Source organism: Capricornis sumatraensis, chromosome 2 (genome assembly GCF_032405125.1).
Source record: "Capricornis sumatraensis isolate serow.1 chromosome 2, serow.2, whole genome shotgun sequence".
Taxonomy (NCBI): domain Eukaryota; kingdom Metazoa; phylum Chordata; class Mammalia; order Artiodactyla; family Bovidae; genus Capricornis; species Capricornis sumatraensis.
In genome coordinates, this window is record NC_091070.1 from 139618278 (window position 1) to 139638810 (window position 20533).

Sequence of the window (20533 nt, forward strand, 5' to 3'; positions counted from 1 at the left end):
TGCTGAGTCATACATATAATAATCTTGGTTTTAACATTTGGAGGAAGTGCCGAACTGTTTTCCAAAGTAGCTACACTGCCTTCTCTCTCCCAGCTGACATGCATGGTCTCATGAGCATGGGCAGAGAAGAGAAGACTCAGTCTTGGTCTGTACGTGTCTCTGTATGATATGCAGGCACCTGAAAGTAGGCAGCTGCAGCACTGTGGCCCCGCAGCGGGCCATCTCTGAAGGAACGGTGAAGGGAAACTCTCCCAGTGGGCAAAGCTTAGAGGAGTGCTCCTGGATGTTCCCTCTCCTTGGAATGAGAAATGAGGAAACATGCAATCATACCATGACTCATGAGCTGAGGCCAAAGAGAAATTGTGAGATAGTAAAGGTATGCTAATTTAAGCCTCTTAGCTTAAGGTAATTTGTTAGACCATATAGATAACTAATACTTTAGGGACAGAGGGTAAGGAGTATCCTGTTAAATTATAGAATCATCTTTGCCTGTTTTCAGTAAATTTCTATATTTTCTTTTTAATTAACATGTATTTAAAACATGCTGTATTTCTCTTAAATCAACATCCATTGTATTTATTTGCTATTACACATATTCTGGCTTGGTGTTTATTTCTGAAATAACTTTGCTATTTTATACCTAAATATTTTCTACCTTCTAATGGTCCTCTTAAAATTCTCTTATATTCTCCAAATGACCTCACTGATGAATTCTTTTAAATCTAATTGTTTTTCATTTTTCATAGCTTCTATAACTTAAATGTTATTACCATACTTGAAATATTAAAATTCTCATTTGTTTTTGAGCTTCCCTTTTTGGCAGATATTTATTCAGTTCAGTTCAGTTGCTCAGTCGTTTCTGACTCTTTGCGACCCCATGAACCACAGCATACCAGGCCTCCCTGTCTATCACCAACTCCTGGAATTTACCCAAACTCATGTCCATTGAGTTGGTGATACCATCAAACCATCTCATCCTCTGTCGTCCCCTTCTCCTCCTGCCCGCAACCTTTCTCAGTATCAGCATCTTTTCAAATGAGTCAGCTCTTCGCATCAGGTGGCCAAAATGTTGGAGTTTCAGCTCAACATCAGTCCTTCCAATGAACAGCCAGGACTGATCTCCTTTAGGATGGACTAGTTGGATCTCCTTGCAGTCCAAGGGACTCTCAAGAGTCTTCTCCAACACCACAGTTCCAAAGCATCAATTCTTTGGCACTCAGCTTTCTTTATAGTCCAACTCTGACATCCATACATGACCACTGGAAAAACCATAGCCTTGACTAGACAGACCTTTGTTGACAAAGTAGTATCTCTGCTATTTAATATGGCTATCTATTATTGTCTCGATATTAACCTTATTTCATTTTTTAACATTGTTTTATGGCATTCAATTTATGTTATGTTCTGTTGCTAAGGTTTAACTAAGAGGGTTTCCCAGTACTTCTAAAATAGGAAGTGGGCCAGGATAGCTTTTTCTAATTTCTAAACTCTAGGTCTCTCTCTTCTACTGTTTTCTCAAAGTGTCTCTGAGCAGACTGTCTCCCCATTTTCACATGGATTATCTCTTTCCAATGCTATTATTTCAATCTGCATTGTACTAATAGAGGTTTCTTCTCACTGTTAATCTTCATCCTGGAAAGGATATTTGGTTGGTTAGTTTGGAAGTTTGTAGGGCCCAGACAACAGCAATCTTTTAGTGGTTCTCTGCTCATCAGATGAGCTCTCACCCATAGTTGTTGCTGTTGTTCAGTCACTAAGTTGTGTCTAACTCTTTGTGATTCCATGGACTGTAGCACACCAGGGTCCTCTGTTCTCCACTGTCTCCTGGAGTTTGCTCAAATTCATGTCCATTGAGTTGGTAATGCTACCTAACCATTTCATCCTCTGCCACTACCTTTTCCTTTTGTCCTTAATCTTTCCCAGCATCAGGGTCTTTTATAATCAGTCTGCTCTTCATATCGAGTGGCCAAAGTATTGGAGCCACAGCTTCAGCATTAGATCTTCCAATATATATTCAGGGTTGACTTCCTTTAGGACTGACTGATTTGATCTCCTTGCTGTCCAAGGACTCTCAAAAGTCTTCTCCAACTTCACAATTTGAAAGCATCAGTTCTTTGTTTTTCAGATTTCTTTATGGTCCAACTCTTACATTCATACATGGCTACTGGAAAAACCATAGCTTTGACTAGACGGACCTTTGTTGGCAAAGTAATGTCTCTGCTTTTTAATACACTGTCTAGGTCTGCCATAGCTTTTCTTCCAAGGAGCAAGTGTCTTTTAATCTTATGGCTGCAGTCACCATCCACAGTGATTGTGGAGCCCAAGAAAATAAAATCTGGCATTGTTTTCACTTCTTTCCCTTCTATTTGTAGATCACTGGCCAAATTTGCCCTTCTCACCTACAGATCACAGCACAAATTTGCTGCTATGCCCAGATGTGCCTTCCAAGACCTACTGCTAGCATCTGTTGGACAGTAGTTTTGTGACTTTAGGACTACTGGAACTTGATTTGCCTTCCTTTCTTTTGGCTTCTTCCTACACAATGGCTAATTACAAGTTGAAGACATGGTGGCCATTTTGTCCACTGAGTCCTAATTTTGAGCTTATGATCACTATAATGCTGATAAATACTTTCTGTAAGAGGATTTGTGCCTGAGTATGTTTGATTTTGATATCTTAGTTTTCCCACCTGCAACATTTTCTGCAACAAATTTTCATAAACTTATGGACTTAACACAACAGAATTTTATTCTATTACTGTTACAGAGGCCAGAAATCTGAAATTAAGATGTCATCAGGGATAGGCTCTCTTCAAACTCTGGAGGACATTCTAGTTTTTCCTTTTTCTAACTTACTGTGGTGTCTGCATTCCTTGGCTTGTGACCACTCACTAGTAGCATTTTTAACAGGATCTTTAAATTATCAACTATGTGAGAACATAGAAAATGTGTTATCATATTTACTACCTGCCTCGGTTATAGTACTTTCAACACAGTAATCACTAAGGGAATGTTGTTTAATAGATAACATTAGACTATATAAGTATAATAATAGCCAAATCTTAGAGGATATCACTACTAGAACCCAAGGGATTTCTAAATGAACACAGAGTGTCTTATGTCTATGGTGTGGTTATTTCTTTCACTAATGTAATTTCCCAAATACCTGATCCAAGTCTTAATAAGATTATTCAATCGATATAGTCCATATATCCCAACTACTTTGGGCAGAGAGAGTACCGGATATGCATAAGACCAAACCTATAGCAAATCCTAGGAGCTTCCTCACCTACTTCTCCAGGGAGACAGAATGATTTTGATGTGTCATGGAAGAAGAGCTGCTCAGAGTCTTCACTCAGTATATCTTATCACAATGAATTTTGCTTCCTCCATGCTTGCATTTGAACCATATCCCAAGCTTTTTACCCAGATTATTATGGTGTTTTTAGAACTTAAAAAAATGTATTTTATTTTGCTAATACAGTCTCAATAAATTTGATATATCAGTCTAAGATATTCAGGTTGCAGTCAAAAGTTCTACTGTAATAATATTCTTAACTTTTCCTTTGTCCACCTGTATTACAAATAAGTGTGAAAGAAGACCCACAAGAGGTTCCCCCTATAAGAATATATCACAAAACTAACTTTGGTTATAGGCTTCTTGAATTTATGTTGCATGAATATCCTCCACGATATACTTCATTTCAAAATCTCCTGCCAAGATGGCTAGGAAAATTTTCTGCAAAGAAGAGCACTGTATGTTAAGTACCTAGCAATTACAGCAAAAATAATCATGTGTTGCTTATACTGAGTCTTCTTAATCTTTTATATCCCTTTTTTTTCTCTTTCTGTATTTCACTTCTGATCCAGGTTACAGCTCAGGGCAATATTAACATAATGAAGGTAATTAACACTTATATTCAATACATACACTCTCTTTTATCTCAATAAATGTTTTACACTAATATTCTCAAATTCAATTCAATTCATTATTGATGAACTTCCATTGTGCTTACAGATAATATACAAAGCACTAGATACATCAACAATTAAAGACATAGCACCCACTCTACTGAAACTTGGAAGTATTTGAGTCATTACCTCAAATGCTTGAACATGTGTCTAATTTACTAGGAGAAGGAATGAAAATAAATGAAAAACATAACATGACCCCTTCCTGAGAACCGTATTTTGGCAACATGAGGTTGCTAAATGAAGCAAATTAGAAGCTCTTTGAAAGACAATACAATAATTTCCCATTCCTAAATGAACAGAGAATTAAGAAGGTAGCAAACTGTTAGAAATTCAAACTGTTTGATGGCAATGACATTTTCAAATTGGCAAGTTATGGCTGTTTTTCTAAAAGGACATAATACTTAATATCAATTATAATTTCTCAATAAGGAAAACATTTTTGAAGCCTAATGATGATGATATATAACAGATTATTGATAACACACCTTATTCTTTATTTGAGTTTAGAAAGAAAACATCTTTTAGCTGAAATTTTGCCAGTTAGAAGCAATAGTCATTGTTGTAGAAGTAATGGCAGTGAAACAATCACTTGAAAAATAAGGAAAGTTAGAAGAGTTATGTGAAGATGAAGTGTCAGTAACTCAGAGAGAAAAGATTTTTAATGTCCCTGTAGAGATCAAGCTTCAGTATATTATACGACTCTGAATCATCTAGATTTTGAAACTAGATTTTGACAATAATAGTTTTATATAAAATACAGATGTAGAAAATCAAGTTTGGCAGAAAAAAAAATCCCCTAATGTCTCCCTGTATAATAGGTTTATTCCAATTTGGGGAAGTATAAAATATTTTTCAATATCATCTCAGACTCTGGTGGAGAAATAATTCCAGCTATTCTCTGTATAAGAAGTAATACAATCTGAAGCTAAATTTCCTTTAGGATTTTTGTGAAAGAGAGTTGTAAAAGGTATATCTTTAAAAATTATTAAAATTACTAGTTGAACATTTAAAGAATGATTTATCTGCTGAAAAAAATCATTACTTATCATTCCATAAATAGGTTATCATTGTGCTATAGCATTTAAATAATGAAATGAAGTTATATGCATTTCTATTACATGATCATTAGCTTTTCTTGAAATATCTTATTTTTATTTTATCTCAGTTACTCAAATCTATCCTAAAGTTACAATTCTAATTCTGGTGATGAGCCCCATAATTTAATTAATTGCAAAGAGCTTTTATTAATTATACATTGTCAATAAAAGTACAGACTTTGGAGTGAGGCCCATTATAAAACCAAGTCTGAATTTAGAAAACATCTATTTTAATATCATTTCTGGAACGCCTTCAAACTTCTACTCATAGTACTTTCTTCGGTGAGAATTTTTTTCTTCCAACTCCAGAGCTACTGTTTAGGCTGCTAATTGGTAGCTACTCCATCTCTGGACACATCAGTAGGTGTTTGATCTGACTGGGATCAGCCAGAATTCTTGCCTGGTTCTTTCAAGTTTAAACTAAAGGGAAAAGAATTCATATTCCCTGATGGTAGAAATGGAAAAATGTGAGCCTAGAAGTTACAGGTGTTCACGACTCCTACCTGGCTGAAAAACTCAGCACAGTAGAATAAAACCAAAACACAAAGCAAAATAAACAGGAAAAAAATAAAACAGAGTCCTATTGGAATTGCACCGGCTGTAGTAACCTATATTATTACCCCTCCCACAGGTGATTAGATGAGCTAATAATTATTTGTTTCATTTATTTTTTTTCATTTATTTTTTTATTATATCAACAACAAAAATCACTTTGGGTTTGTGTTGCTTTTGTTCTTAATTGGTCGAGTTTAGTTTATTTCTCTTGAAAAAAGTGCTGCCTATTACAACTTCACATCACATGTGACTTGAAGCAAAAACCTCCCCCACTTGTACAATTATTATAGTTTTTCAATCAGTAAAGTTGTTTCATTTTAAGTAACAAAAAATCTAAGTCAAAGAGGATGAAATAATTTTGAATACTGGGTCACTGAAAATTTCAAAATAGGGCTACATGAACAGATAATCCAGCAACTCAATGATATCACCTAAACTACAGTTCCTCGTTCTTTCTACTCTGCTCCTTTCAAGATCAGTTTGATATAAAAATAGCTCCCCTCATGTTCGCTGGAGTAACATTCTCCTGTGTTCATATAAGCAGAAAAAAAAATACATCTTTACCTTTAAGTTTCCAAAAAAAACAACAACCCTGAATCTCTCTGATTGAAATAATTTAGGTCAAAGTAGCTAATAGTTCACATACCATAATCAATCACTGGTCCACAATGAGATAAACATAAAAATTGGTAGCAAGTAGTTAGAAAAGAATGTAGTAATCATTTAATATTGTGGAAATATAAAATTTTATATTGAATGTAAAAAGGAATGGTTTGTGTCTTGTGTATATTTATATTTAGTTTCATGATTATTTTTTCTTATATATATAAGTACAATCATCTTGACAGAGATAGAAAAGACAAACTCTCCTGTTCTGCAGTGTTTTTGTTTAGCTCACAAACCAAGTTCAGAAAACCTAGTTTTGTGGTTTAGTGGATGTGGAGTATGTTATTGTCTTATGTTTGATCAACTGTTCCACCTATGTGCTTTTGTTTCTGGAGGAAGTATTAAAACATTATGATTAGGGAAATCACTTAGCCCTGAAAAATTAAATCTGAGTAATAGTTACATTGAATGTTATACAGCAATCAACAACATCCTCATCAAACTGGCAAATCATCAGGTCAACACAATAAAAGTACAAGTCAACTTTTGCTTGGTTCCAAAGTAATAGTATGCTGTCTTTGGTTGTCTAAATTTCCTAGATATTTTAATATGTTTACTTCAATCTATGGTAAAAAGTGAGACACACCACCCAGATCAACTCTCAAGGAAGGAGTCTTTGCCCAAGCTTGCAATAGACCGACTCCTGCTCTTGGTACTTTAGAGTTTGCCTCAACTGCAAGGAACTATTCTGCGTAAGGGCACACCTTTGCAAGGCAGTCTCCATTCATGACCACTCCATTATGACCATATCATAAGTGGAGATAAAATGGTTTCCATTTTAGTGCAAATGGAGTCATCACTTTAATGGCCTTGTAATGTTGCAAATTTCTCCAAAGTATTGCCCAAGTCTGCACTGAATTTGCATGGATAAAGTGTACCATAACAAAATAATGGATAGGCAATAATTTATTGATTTGGGGCCTTTCTTGTAAGATACATAGTTTAAAATCCCTGAAGACTGTCCAAATTAACTATTCGACAGCTCATGGAAGCATGAACAAACCATGCTAAGAGTAGATAAAACTTCAGAATTGCTATAGCAGACAAGGGAAGACATAATAACAGGATATATTATTCAAGACTAAGAGATTCACTACACGATAGTGCTCCAGTTTGAAGGCGCAGAGGATTCACATTTACCAAAGTTAAGAGGAATGGATTGGTGAGACACTGATTCAACAAGATCATGTAGTTCTCCTTTGTAAGACAATCAGAACTTTGAAAGACTGATACAGAACTAAGCTTACTGGAAGCAACACAGATAGGAGAACCCTGAAACAATGGAGACGATATAGGGCAGAGAGCAATGCTTTAGTGCCAAGAGCTGACACTATATCCTTATGACTGGTTATGATATCCTAATGACTGGCAGGGTCAGAGAGGTAGCCAAGGATTTTGACTGAAAGATAGTTATGGAGACAGTTCTATGGTTCATAGAAACAAAAAGATGGCCAGGTGACAAGAGCACTACGCAGGTACTACAATCACAGGAAACAGAATGGGAGACTAAGTGGCTGATGCAAGCCAACCTAATAAAAATGTTACAATCCCTTGCCAAGTTTCTGGTCTTACGTTGTTTTCAGATTCAGAATCTACTGACTGAAGAGGTGCCTATGTCTTTGAGAAGAAACATAAAGCAATACTATAGCAAATATAATCATTAATGAATACCCAGTCTTTCCACAGAGAGACTTACAATCACCTAGGGCAAAAGGAAATTGACATTTAACCTCTAAGCATCTAGGGAAAAAGGAAATTATCTAACAAGGAAACCTGTCAGACACAGAGACTTCTAAATAATCATTATGGCCCCTCTTCTTAATGGCATCCTAAGCAAGGTTCAGTTTACTGTGGATCCACTAGGATTCATGAATCCATTTAGCTATCATTTTAAAATACCTAAATGTACAATACCTAAATTCCAATTGTGATTGGGATACTTGACACTTGGCTTAATCCCCACATTGATTCCTTGGTCTGTGTGGTAAGGTTTCTCATGGTGCAGAAGGCAAAATGAAGACAGTAAAACTACCAATCTGCCAGGATGTTAAACAGACAGTAATGAAATCTGGACCAAACAGTGCAAATTAATAAGGACCTGAAGGATGCAGATGCAATGGTCTCCATAGTATATTCATTTAGTTTAACAGTCTGGCCCCTGCAGAAAATACATGGATCTTGGAGGCTGACTCTAGGCCCCAACTGCAGTGCTAGAAATGTAGTCCTGCTATAATATATTATTATCGCCTTGGACATATGATGCAACATTGATTTGCTAAGAGCTTTCTTCTTATTTATTATTATAGGAAAAGAAGATTAGAAAGAGTTCATATTTACATGGGACAGGAAATAACATATATTTTCAGTTTTACTCAAGAGCTATATTACCTCTTCTGTCCTCTACCATTTTATAGAACTAAAATGAATGGACCATTTGGATATCCCAACACATCACATTGTTTCATTCTCTCTCTCTCTTTAGTCGCTAAGTCGTGTTCAACTCCTGCAACCCCATGGACTGTAGCCTGCCAGGCTCCTTGGTCCATGGGATTCTACAGGCAAGAATACTGGAGTGGGTTGCTATTTATTTCTCCAGGATTGTTATACTAAACTATATTCATTAAGATGAACAATCAAGAAATACTTAGCACCTTAGAGGCCCTAGGAAGACAAATGCATATCACAGAGTTAGAAATAAATCAAATGTAGATATACAGCCTGGAGAAGGTAATGGCACCCCATTCCAGTACTCTTGCCTGGAAAATCCCATGGTTGGAGGAGCCTGGTAGGCTGCAGTCCATGGGGACGCTAAGAGTCTGGCACAACTGAGCGACTTCACTTTCACTTTTCACTTTCATGCATTGGAGAAGGAAATGGCAACCCACTCCAGTGTTCTTGTCTGGAGAATCCCAGGGATGGGGGAGCCTGGTGGGCTGCCATCTATGGGGTCTCACAGAGTCGGACACGACTAAAGCGACTTAGTAGTAGTAGTAGATATACAGCCTGAAACATCATAGTTAGCAGAATCAGACAGCATTTCTCTACTAAAATTCCATAACCCTGTAGATGATAAATAGACATTTTAAAATTTGAATAAAATCATATTTTTAAAATTAATTTTCAAAATCAAATGCTTTAAAGCAAGAGCTAAAATAAATAATTAGAAATTGCAATATTTGCATAATTTGTTGCTGTTCTAAACAGGACTTCCCTGGTGGCTCAGATGGTTAAGCGTCTGTCTACAATGTGGGAGACCTGGGTTCGATCCCTGGGTTGGGAAGATCCCCTGGAGAAGGAAATGGCAATCCACTGCAGTACTATTGCCTGAAAAATCCCACGGACAGAGGAGCCTGGTAGGCTACAGCCCCTGGGGTCACAAAGAGTCGGACACGACTGAGCGACTTTACTCTTACCCTTACCCTTACCCCTAAACAAAAACATTAATTTGATCACTGGTTTCTAAACGAGTCTGTACTAAAATACACAGTTTAATGACTCAGAGACTCAGACTCTTCTAACACTTAAATTTGATTGCTTATGATATTAATCAATGTAGGAAATCAGCTTCAAATTCCATATAATTAGAATTGCTTGAAGGAATACATTGTTAGAATTAAAGATTATCCAACAAGAAAATAATTAAACTGTTAAAATCTCTGGCAAAGAAAATTAGCATTGTAAATTATTTTAACTTTGCTGTCACTATATGATTTAGTGACAGTTTTTGTGTATAGCTGAAATCATGGACCAATATTTGCAGAATATATATTTATAAAAACCCAATTATTGTCAGTTTTGATTAGCTATTTTAACAACAGAAAACAGTATAGTCAATAATATAACCCAAAAATATCACTCAAATAGTTAATATGTGGCTTTCTAGACATTTTCTCTATAGATTTAACTTCCCAGTTATGCTTTCTACCATTAAGGTAAATTAAAACTCATTTACAATTTAATTTAAATGATTTCACCATAATTCCTACTTCAACTTCTTTACTGAGAAATATTTTCTCTCATTTAGTTACCTATCTTCAAACACACAGCACATATTACTTTGGCCATAGTTATTAAAACAAAAGATTCTTTTAATCTTTATGTTTAAAAATATGTTCTAATATCACTGTTCTTCCATTATTTTTTTAGTAAGAAAAGACCATCAAAATCTTTCAAAAGTCTAACTTAAAGTAAAACGAAAGTAAACTGTAGTATTGAAAATTAAGAATATGGTATTTTCAATTACATGTAACTATTCAGCATTTAAAAAAATCTTTTAGAAGGTAAATGTTAATGGCATTCCTATGCATTAACTTTTTTCAGAATACACTTAGAAATTTCTAATCAAAAGTTTTTGAGGAGAATGCTTATCACATTACATATTACAAAAAAGTAAATGCACATTCCAAAAGCTGTAAGAAGTATTTTATATTAATATGAATTGACTATGGTAAAAATGCTTCTGTTTTTAATTTGAATCATGTCTAATATGTGATATTTAAACTATGAGACATAGTTTGGAATGAGAACAAAGAGACATAATCACAAGAAATTGTACTGAACACTTGAAATGATCCCCTTAATAAAGTAATAACTGCCTTACCAATTTCATTTTAACAAAATGCAATAATAACAACTTTCAATAACAGTAATAATGCTAGTTTCAGTGTTACTATCTTTCATTTTCTTCTGTTTTCTTACTTAAGGTGGGTAAAACTATGACTCTGGCCTCTCTGTGGTACTTAACTCTGGGTATATAACTTTTAAATTTTTTCCTTAATTTAAAATAAATTATGACTTCTGTCAACAAATGAATTGCTTCTGTACTTCAACAAAATTCTTTTAGAATCTTTATGCTTAGCATGATATAAATTTTGATATTTTTTTCCTATATTGGGTTCTATCTTTACAAATGGGATACAAATAATTTAAAAGCATTATTTCATTCCAATTTTTGGAAGATTTACTATTATGGCATTGAAACATGTATACTATCATGCAAGAAATGAATCGTCAGTCTATGTTCGATACAGGATACAGGATGCTTGGGGCTGGTGCACGGGGATGATACAGAGAGATGATATGGGGTGAGAGGTGGGAGGGGGGTTCAGGATTGGGAACTCATGTACACCCATGGCTAATTCATATTGATGTATGGGAAAACCAATACAGTATTGTAGAGCAAAATAAAGTAAAAATAAAAATTAAAAAATAAATAAATAAAAGAAACTGTATAAGTTTATACTGTTTTCAACTAGTCATTACCTATATAGTGTCACAGAGGGCAGAAGAAATGGCAACACTATATTCTTAGAAGGAGGTTTTTAGAAAAAGTTAGCTTATGGCTATCTCTTAAACATTTGTTGGAAGTTCAAATTTTAAACACTTTTTTTGACATTCTCATTAATTATAGCAAAATAACATAACATATTTGCTACACATACTCGGAGAAGGCGATGGCACCCCACTCCAGTACTTTTGCCTGGAAAATCCCATGGATGGAGGAGCCTGGTGGGCTGCAGTCCATGGGGTCGCCAAGAGTCGGACATGAGTGAGCGACTTCCCTTTCAATTTTCACTTTCATGCATTGGAGAAGGAAATGGCAACCCACTCCAGTGTTCTTGCCTGGAGAATCCCAGGGCCGGGGGAGCCTGGTGGGCTGCCGTACATGGGGTCACACAGAGTTGGACACGACTGAAGTGACTTAGCAGCAGCAGCGGCAGCTATACCTACTACAACATGTTATACTATATATTATAATATACATAAAATATGTCATTATACAACAAAATCAATAATGCTTTCAATTACACATTTAGGTGTTTCTAGGAAAATTTGAAGGATCTCTCAACTTTGACACTATTTTTGTTGTTGTTATTATTCATTATTTCCCTTTCTGTAAATCCTGATAGAACAACTTATGGAAGAAGCATCATTTTGAAGAACTATCCGATTATAATTTGGACCATTATGATTCATTGAAATGTTCTTAACTGGCTTACAAATTAAACAAGGTAAACCAGTTCCAAACTGTTTTGTTTGCAACAAAATGCAAACGAATGAAAAAAATCAAGGCTCTTCTTTATGTTCTTGAAAATAAGTAAATGACACTCTGCCTCTGGAATAAAATAATTTAGAAGGAAAATCTGAGTTATTTTTGTTGCGGTAATTTTTCTTTTATTATTATGTTTGAATTGTGGTTGGCATGAAATATTCACATAATGAAACTGTATTCCTAGAATACTTTGGTTTAAATTCAGTACACAGATTCTCCAACATATATTGCTAAAAAGAGTAGTTTCAAATAATAATGAACAGGATTTATGGGAAAGGATAAAATTGGGAAGTTTTTCATAAATATTCTGCCAGTTTGGAATAATTTGTAGAGTTATGATAGGAAATACAAAGTAAGTGTTTCAGAAATTAAGCAAGTAAAAGTTACTCAATTGGAAAAGAATCTGCCTGCCTTGCAGGAGACCTGGGTTATATCCCTGGGTTGGGAAGATCTCCTGGAGAAGGAAATGGCAAACCACTCCAATATTCTTGCCTGGAAAATCCCAAGGACAGAGGAGCCTAGCAGGCTACAGTCCTTGGGATCCCAAGAGTTGGACATGACTTAGTGACTAACTACCATCACAGCCTTTGCTCTTATAAAACAAGTTACATGGATGGATAATATGCAGCATCTGACATTTTCGTTCTACCTGTTATCTCTTCATATATAATTTTAGAGTGTTTTTGTATCAGGTATGATCTCCCTTAAGATTGACTGGTTTGATCTCCTTGCTGTCCAAGGGACTTTCAGGAGTCTTCTCCAGCACCACATTTTGAAGGTATCATTTTTTTTGGCATTCTGCCTACTTTAGGGTCCAGCTCTCACAACCATAAATGACTACTGGGAAGACCGTAGCCTTGACAATATGGACCTTTGTGGGCAGAGTAATCTTTTTGCTTTTCAACATACTGTCTAGGTTTGTCATCACTTTCCTGCCATGAACCAATTGTCTTCTGATTTCATGGCTGCAGTCACCATCTGCAATGACTGTGGAGCCTAAGAAGAGGAAATTTGAGAGTAACCTAAAATCAAATAAATCATTTGATGAGTTATTAACTTCTGGCCTCTTAGCTACTTGGTCTCCAACAATATCATCCTATCAAAGGCTGCCTTTTCATTGATAAGTCTACTGATTTCCTAATTAACATACAACTCTTGTACTGGTTATTACTACAGGAGATATGATTTTAATGTTTCTATGGTCAATAATTTTATCAACACTAAAATTTCCTACTGTTTGAATGAACTGTGGTATTGGAGAAGACTCTTGAGAGTCCCTTGGACTGCAAGGAGATCCAACCAGTCCATTCTGAAGGAGATCAGCCCTGGGTGTTCTTTGGAGGGAATGACGCTGAAGCTGAAACTCCAATACTCTGGCCACCTCACGCGAAGAGTTGACTCACTGGAAAAGACTGATGCTGGGAGCGACTGGGGGCAGGAGAAAGGGACGACCGAGGATGAGATGGCTGGATGGCATCACTGACTTGATGGACTTGAGTCTGAGTGAACTCCAGGAGATGGCAATAGACAGGGAGGCCTGGCGTGCTGCGATTCACGGGGTCGCAAAGAGTCAGACACGACTGAGTGACTGATCTGAACTGAACTATAGGGAATATATAGGAATGTATATTCCTTAATAAATGCAGGAAAACATTGTTAATGTTAACAAACCAATGAAAAAGGATGTTCTATGTTGTATTCTATTTCATTTTACTTCCAAAGAAAAAGAGAAGTAACAAGCAAACCAAAGAAAAATATTTAAAGTAATTCACAGAAAAAGCAACCCAGCAGATGCTAGTTGTTTGGGGTTGAAAAGAACATATGGAAAGCAAACAATTATACAACCCTCATCTTCAATTTTTTTTTTTATGCAGAATGTGAGATTATTACATCAAATTCTAGATTTTACTGTGGTATTCTTCAACTCCTAAATGATTTTTTGGCAGACATTTGACTGATTTAATGCTAAAAAGGTCTGTGTTTTAACAACAGGTTAATGTCATATATTCACATTACACAAGCACACCTGGACCCAAATCCCAGTTTCTAACATCATTTTCCAAAGAGAAGAACCAAAGCTCCTTACAGATCTGGCTAATTCCAGAATTAAGCATGAAATACAGGATTAACCTAGACTATCTTACAGCACAAGAAAGTAAGGAAATACTTAAACACACACACACCAACGAAGGAAAATACCCCAAAACCAACTGAAAGGGCTTCCAACAGCTAAGCTAAAATAATTTGAACACAAAAATATAAAATAGTACTGGACAATAACACAAAGCTTAAAATATATCCACAAGTCTGTCTTTATAAATTATTGAATAAAGCAATACAGGAGAAGAGACACATCTCTCATATAAAAGAATCCAACATTTATATAGATGCTCCACCCACAAGAAGTGGAGCATAACTCCACACTTGTTAAGTGTGAGGTATGCACTGTGGTGTATTTTCAACCAGTACATTATGGAAAGGGAGAAAATATAACCTGACAAAGAAGAAATTGTATTTTTAGGTCTGTCATAGTTTTTCCTCCAAAGAGCAAGTGTCTTTTAGTTACATGGATGCAGTCACCATCCACAGTGATTTTGGAGCACAAGAAAATAAACTCTTGTCACTATTTCCAATTTTTCCCCACCTATTTGCCATGAAGTTATAGAACTGGATGTCTTGATCATAGTTTTTTAAATGCTGAAATTTAAGCCAGCTTTTACCCTCTCCTCTTTCAACTTCATCAAGATGCTCTTTAGTTCCTCTTTTATTTCTGTCATTAGAATAACATCACCTGCATATTTGAGGTAATTGATATTTCTCCAGGCAATCTCGATCCAGCTTTTGATTCACCCAGCCTGGCATTCCCCATGCTGTACTCTGCATATAAATTAAAGAAGCAGAGTGACAATATACAGCCTTCATGTACTCCTTTTCCAATTTTTAACCAATCTGTTATTCCAGGTCTGGTTTTAAATGTTGCTTCTTGTCCTGCATACAGGTTTCTCAGGAGATAGGTAAGGTAGTGTGGCATTTCCATCCCTTGAATAATTCTCTACAGTCTGTTGTGCTCCACACAGTCAAAAGCTTTACTGTAGTCAATAAGACAGAAGTAGATGTTTTACTGGAACTCCCATGTTTCTCTATGATTCAGCAAAGGTTGGCGATTTGATCTCTGGTTACCCTGCCTTTTCTAAATATAAGCTTGTACATCTGGAAATTCTCGGTTCACATACTGCTGAAGCCCAGCTTGAAAAATTTTGAGCATTACTGTGCTAGCGTGTGAAATGGGGGCGATTGCTCTGCAGTTTGATCATTTTCTGGCATTGTCCTTCTTTGGGATTGGATTGGACCATTTCCAGTCCTGTGGCCACCTTTGCTAACATATTGATAGTGAAAGTTGCTCAACCATCCATGGAATTCTCCAGGCCAGAATACTGGAGTGGGCAGCTTTTCCCTTCTCTAGGGGATCATCCCAACCCAGGGATCAAACCCAGGTCTCCCACACTGCAGGCAAAATCTTGACTAGCTGAGCCACAAAGGAAGCTAATGCACAGCAGTTTAACATCACCATCTTTTAGGATTTTAAATAGCTCAGCTGCAATTCCATCACTTTCACTATCTTTGGATGGGGCTTCCCTGATGTCTCAGAGGTTAAGCGTCTGCTTGCAATGTGGGAGACCTGTGTTCGATCCCTGGGTCAGGAAGATCGCCTGGAGAAGGAAATGGCAACCCACTCCAGTATTCTTACCTGAAGAATCCCATGGAGGGAGGAGCCTGGTAGGCTACAGCCCACGGGGTCGCAAAGAGTCAGACACGACTGAGCTACATTTTTATTTATTTATTAATACATCCTAAGGTCCACTTGACTTCACATACCAGGATGTCTGGCTCTAGGTTAGTGACCATATCATCATCATTATAGTGTCAGTAAGATCTTTCTTCGTACATTACTTCTCTGTATTTTTGTCACCTCTTCTTAATCTTTTCCTCTTCTGTTAGGTCCTTGCTCTTTCTGTCCTATTTTGTGCCCATATTTACAGGAAATGTTCCCTTGGAATCTCCAACTTTCTTGAAGAGATCTCTAGTCTTCTCCTTTGTATTGTTTTCCTCTATTTCTTTGCATTGATCACTTAAGACAGTTTTCTTATCTCTCCTTGCTATTCTCTGAAACTCTGCATTAATTTGGGTATATCTTTCCCTTTCTCTTTTGTCCCATCTTATTTTCTTAGCTATCTGCAAGGCCTCCTCAGACAATCACTTTGCCTTCTTGCCTTTTTTTTTTCCTTTGGGATGGTTTTGGTCACCACTACCTGCACAATGTTACAAATCTCTGTCCATAGTTCTTCAGGCAATCTACCAGACCTAATCATTTGAATCTATTCATCACCTCCACTGTATAATCATAAGGGATTTAATTCAGGCTATACCTGAAAGGCCTAGTGGTTTTCCCTACTTTTTTCAATTTAAGCCTAGATTTTGCAATAGAGAGCTGATGATCTGAGCCACAGTCAGCTTCAGGTCTTTTTGGGGTTTTTTTGTTTTGTTTTGCTGACTTTACAGAGCTTCTACATCTTCAGCTACAAAGAATATAATCAATCTGATTTTGATGTTGACCATCTGGTGATGTCCACATGTAGAGTTGTCTCTAATATTGTTGCAAGAGGGTGTTCGCTATGATTCGATTGTTCTCTTGGCGAAACTGTTAGTCTTTGCCCTGCATCATTACATACTCCCAGGCCAAACTTGCCTGTTACTCCAGGTTATCTCTTGACTTCGTACCTTTGCATTCTATTTCCCTATGATGAAAACAATATCTTAAATTAATAACAGTTCTAGAAGGTCTTGTCTGACTCTTTCCATCGTCTATATGGCCCATGGAATTCTCCAGGCCAGAATACTGGAGTGGGTAGCCTTTCCCCTCTCCAGGAGATCTTCCCAACCCAGAGATTGAACCCAAGTCTCCCACATTGCAGGCAGATTCTTTACCAGCTGAGAAGGAAATGGCAACCCACTCCAGTGTTCTTGCCTGGAGAATCCCAGGGATGGAGGAGCCTGGTGGGCTGCCGTCTATGGGGTCGCTGAGTCGGACATGACTGAAGCAACTTAGCAGCAGCAGTAACAGCAGAAGGTCTTGTAGGTCTTCACAGAAGCATTTAACTTCAGCTTCGTTGGGCATAATCTTGGATTACCGTGATGTTGAATGCTTTGCCTTCAAAAAGAATTGAGATAATTCTATCATTTTTGAGATTTCACCCGAGTACGGCATTTCAGACTCTTTTGTTGACCGTGAGGCCTACTCCATTTCTTCTAGGGATTCTTGTCCATAATAGTAGAAACAATGATTATCTGAATTAAACTTGCCGTTCCTGTCTATTTTAGTTCAGTGCTAAAATACCGATGTTCACTCTGGCCATCTGTTTCACCATGTCCTATTTACCTTGATTCATGGACTTAAAATACCAGGTTGCTATACACTATTACTCTTTGGAACATCTAAGTTATATACCCTTAAAATGAGATAAAGCAATTTCACTTAACTCTATGGTTTTTATCCCCCAAAACTATAAACTCAGTTTAATCATTAGAGAGTAAAAGATGGGAAAAATTCCAATAAAGAGGCACCCAACAAAATACCTTGACAGTGGTGCTTAACTCTCAAGGTAATCTTTAAAAACAGGAAGTCAGAAAAACTGTCACAGACAAGAAAAACGTAAGGAAACTTTTCAACTAAATGTCACGTACAATCCTAGACTGAATCCTGGAACACAAAAAAGACAGAAAATGAAAATCTGAATTTACCTGGTAATTATGTATTAATCTAGGTTCTTTGTGACAAATGTACCATATTCATATAGTTTGCTGGTTAACATATTATTATTGGTAATACTATAAATGATGTGAGATATACGGAAGTTCTCAAAATATATCCATCCTTTTTCTGCAAATCTAAAACTGTTCTGAAAAAAACACTTAAGAAAATAAATAGGAGGAAAAAAAACCACTTCTACTTAATTAACCACATAATATAATTTCTAAACCTTGTAAGGTTATGTCATTCAGTTCAGTTACCCAGTTGTGTCCAATTCTTTGCCAATCCATGGACTGCGGCTCACCAGGCCTCTCTGTCCATGACCAACTCCCGGAGTTTACTCAAATTCATGTCCACTGAGTTGGTAATGCCATCCAATCATCTCATCCTCTGTTGTCCGCTTCTCCTCCCACCTTCAATCTTTCCCAGCATCAGGGTCTTTTCCAATGAGTCGGTTCTTCACATCAGGTGGCCAAGGTATTGGAGTATCAGCTTCAGAATCAGTCCTTCCAATGGATATTCAGGACTGATTGCATTTAAGATAGACTGGTTGGATCTCCTTGCAGTCTAAGAGTCTTCTCCAATACCACAGTTTAAAAGAATCAATTCTGAGGTACTCAGCTTTCTTTATAGTCCAACTCTCACATCTGTACATGACTGCTGGAAAAACCATAGCCTTGACTAGACAGACCTTTGTTGGAAAAGTAATGTCTCTGCTTTTCATTATGCTGTCTAGGTTGATTGTAACTTTCCTTCCAAGGAGCAAGCATCTTTTAATTTCATGCCTGCAGTCACCATCTGCAGTGATTTTGGAGCCCAAAAAATAAAGTCTGCCACTGCTCCCGCTGTTTCCCCATCTATTTGCCATGAAGTGATGGGACCAGATGCAACTTTTTCATTCTCTTTCACTTTCATCAAGAGACTGTTTAGTTCCTCTTCACTTTCTGTCATAAGGGTGGTGTCATCTGCATATCTGAGGTTATTGATATTTCTCCCAGCAATCTTGACTCCAGCTTCATCCAATTCAGCATTTCTCATGATGTACTCTGCATATAAGTTAAATAAGCAGGGTGACAATATACAGCTTGACATACTCCTTTCCTGGTTTAGAACCAGTCTGTTGTTCCATGTCTAGTTCTAACTGTTGCTTCTTGACCTGCATATAGATTTCTCAAGAGGCAGGTCAAGATGGTCTGGTATTTCAATCTCTTTAACAATTTTCCACAGTTTGTTTAGATCCACACAGTCAAAGGCTTTGTCATAGTCAATAAAGCAGAATTAGATGTTTTTCTGGAACTCTCGCTTTTTCGATGATCCAGTGGATGTTGGCAACTGGATCTCTGGTTCCTCTGCCTTTTCTAAATCCAGCTTGAACATCTAGAAGTTCATGGTTCATGTACTCTTAAAGCCTGGCTTGGAGAATTTTGAGCATTACTTTGCTAGCATGTGAGAGAAGTACAATCGTGTGGTAGTTTGAACATTCTTTTTGGCATTGCCTTTTTTGGGACTGGAATGAAAACTGACTTTTTCCAGTCCTGTGTCCACTGCTGAATCTTCCAAATTTGCTGGCATATTGTTATGCGATTAATAAATAATAAATACAATCATATTTTAATTAAAATTCACATGGGCAATCAGAATTAAAATGCTAAAATTTAGCTATGACATATACCCCATTTATTGTTAATAAAATAATTATGGCCAAACTGTAAAATGCTAGATTATATTCTCAATAAGTTGATATGATTTATCCCTTATTTTCCACCTGTTTGGCAAGATAATCACGTAAGTCTTATAAACATGGAACATTCCAATTCAAATATTAGGTTTACAAGAGAGGTATTTAGAACTAGTGCATTATATGTTAAGTTCTGTAATTCCCACTCTGGGTATCAGAACCACAATAAGAAGCATGTGAGATTAAATTGTATGTACTTGAATTGTATAATAGTTCTTTTCTGATACTGCACAAACAAAATATTTAACCATACCAATTTTTCAATAAGTTTACTATCATAAATATCACAGTATCATCTTAAAGTTTTTTAAAGTTTGCACATAACTGGCACTCACATGATCTCATTTTTATGTAATTTTAACACTCTGATATTCAGAGCAATTTCTGTAATATCCATTTTGTCGACAAGAAAACCATTGCCTAGAATTTAAGTGATAGGATTGAGTTGCATATTTAATAAGTTATAGTGTTTTTACTAAACCCAAATCTTCCAACTCAAAGTACTGTGAGTCTTTCCTCTGTTCTGCTTTATGTTTCCTTTGATATCTCACAGAAACTTGGGTAATCACTGTCAACAGCACAGTACATTAGACACTTGAACACTTCTTTCCAGCTGGAAAGAAATGTTGATGCCTGCTATGA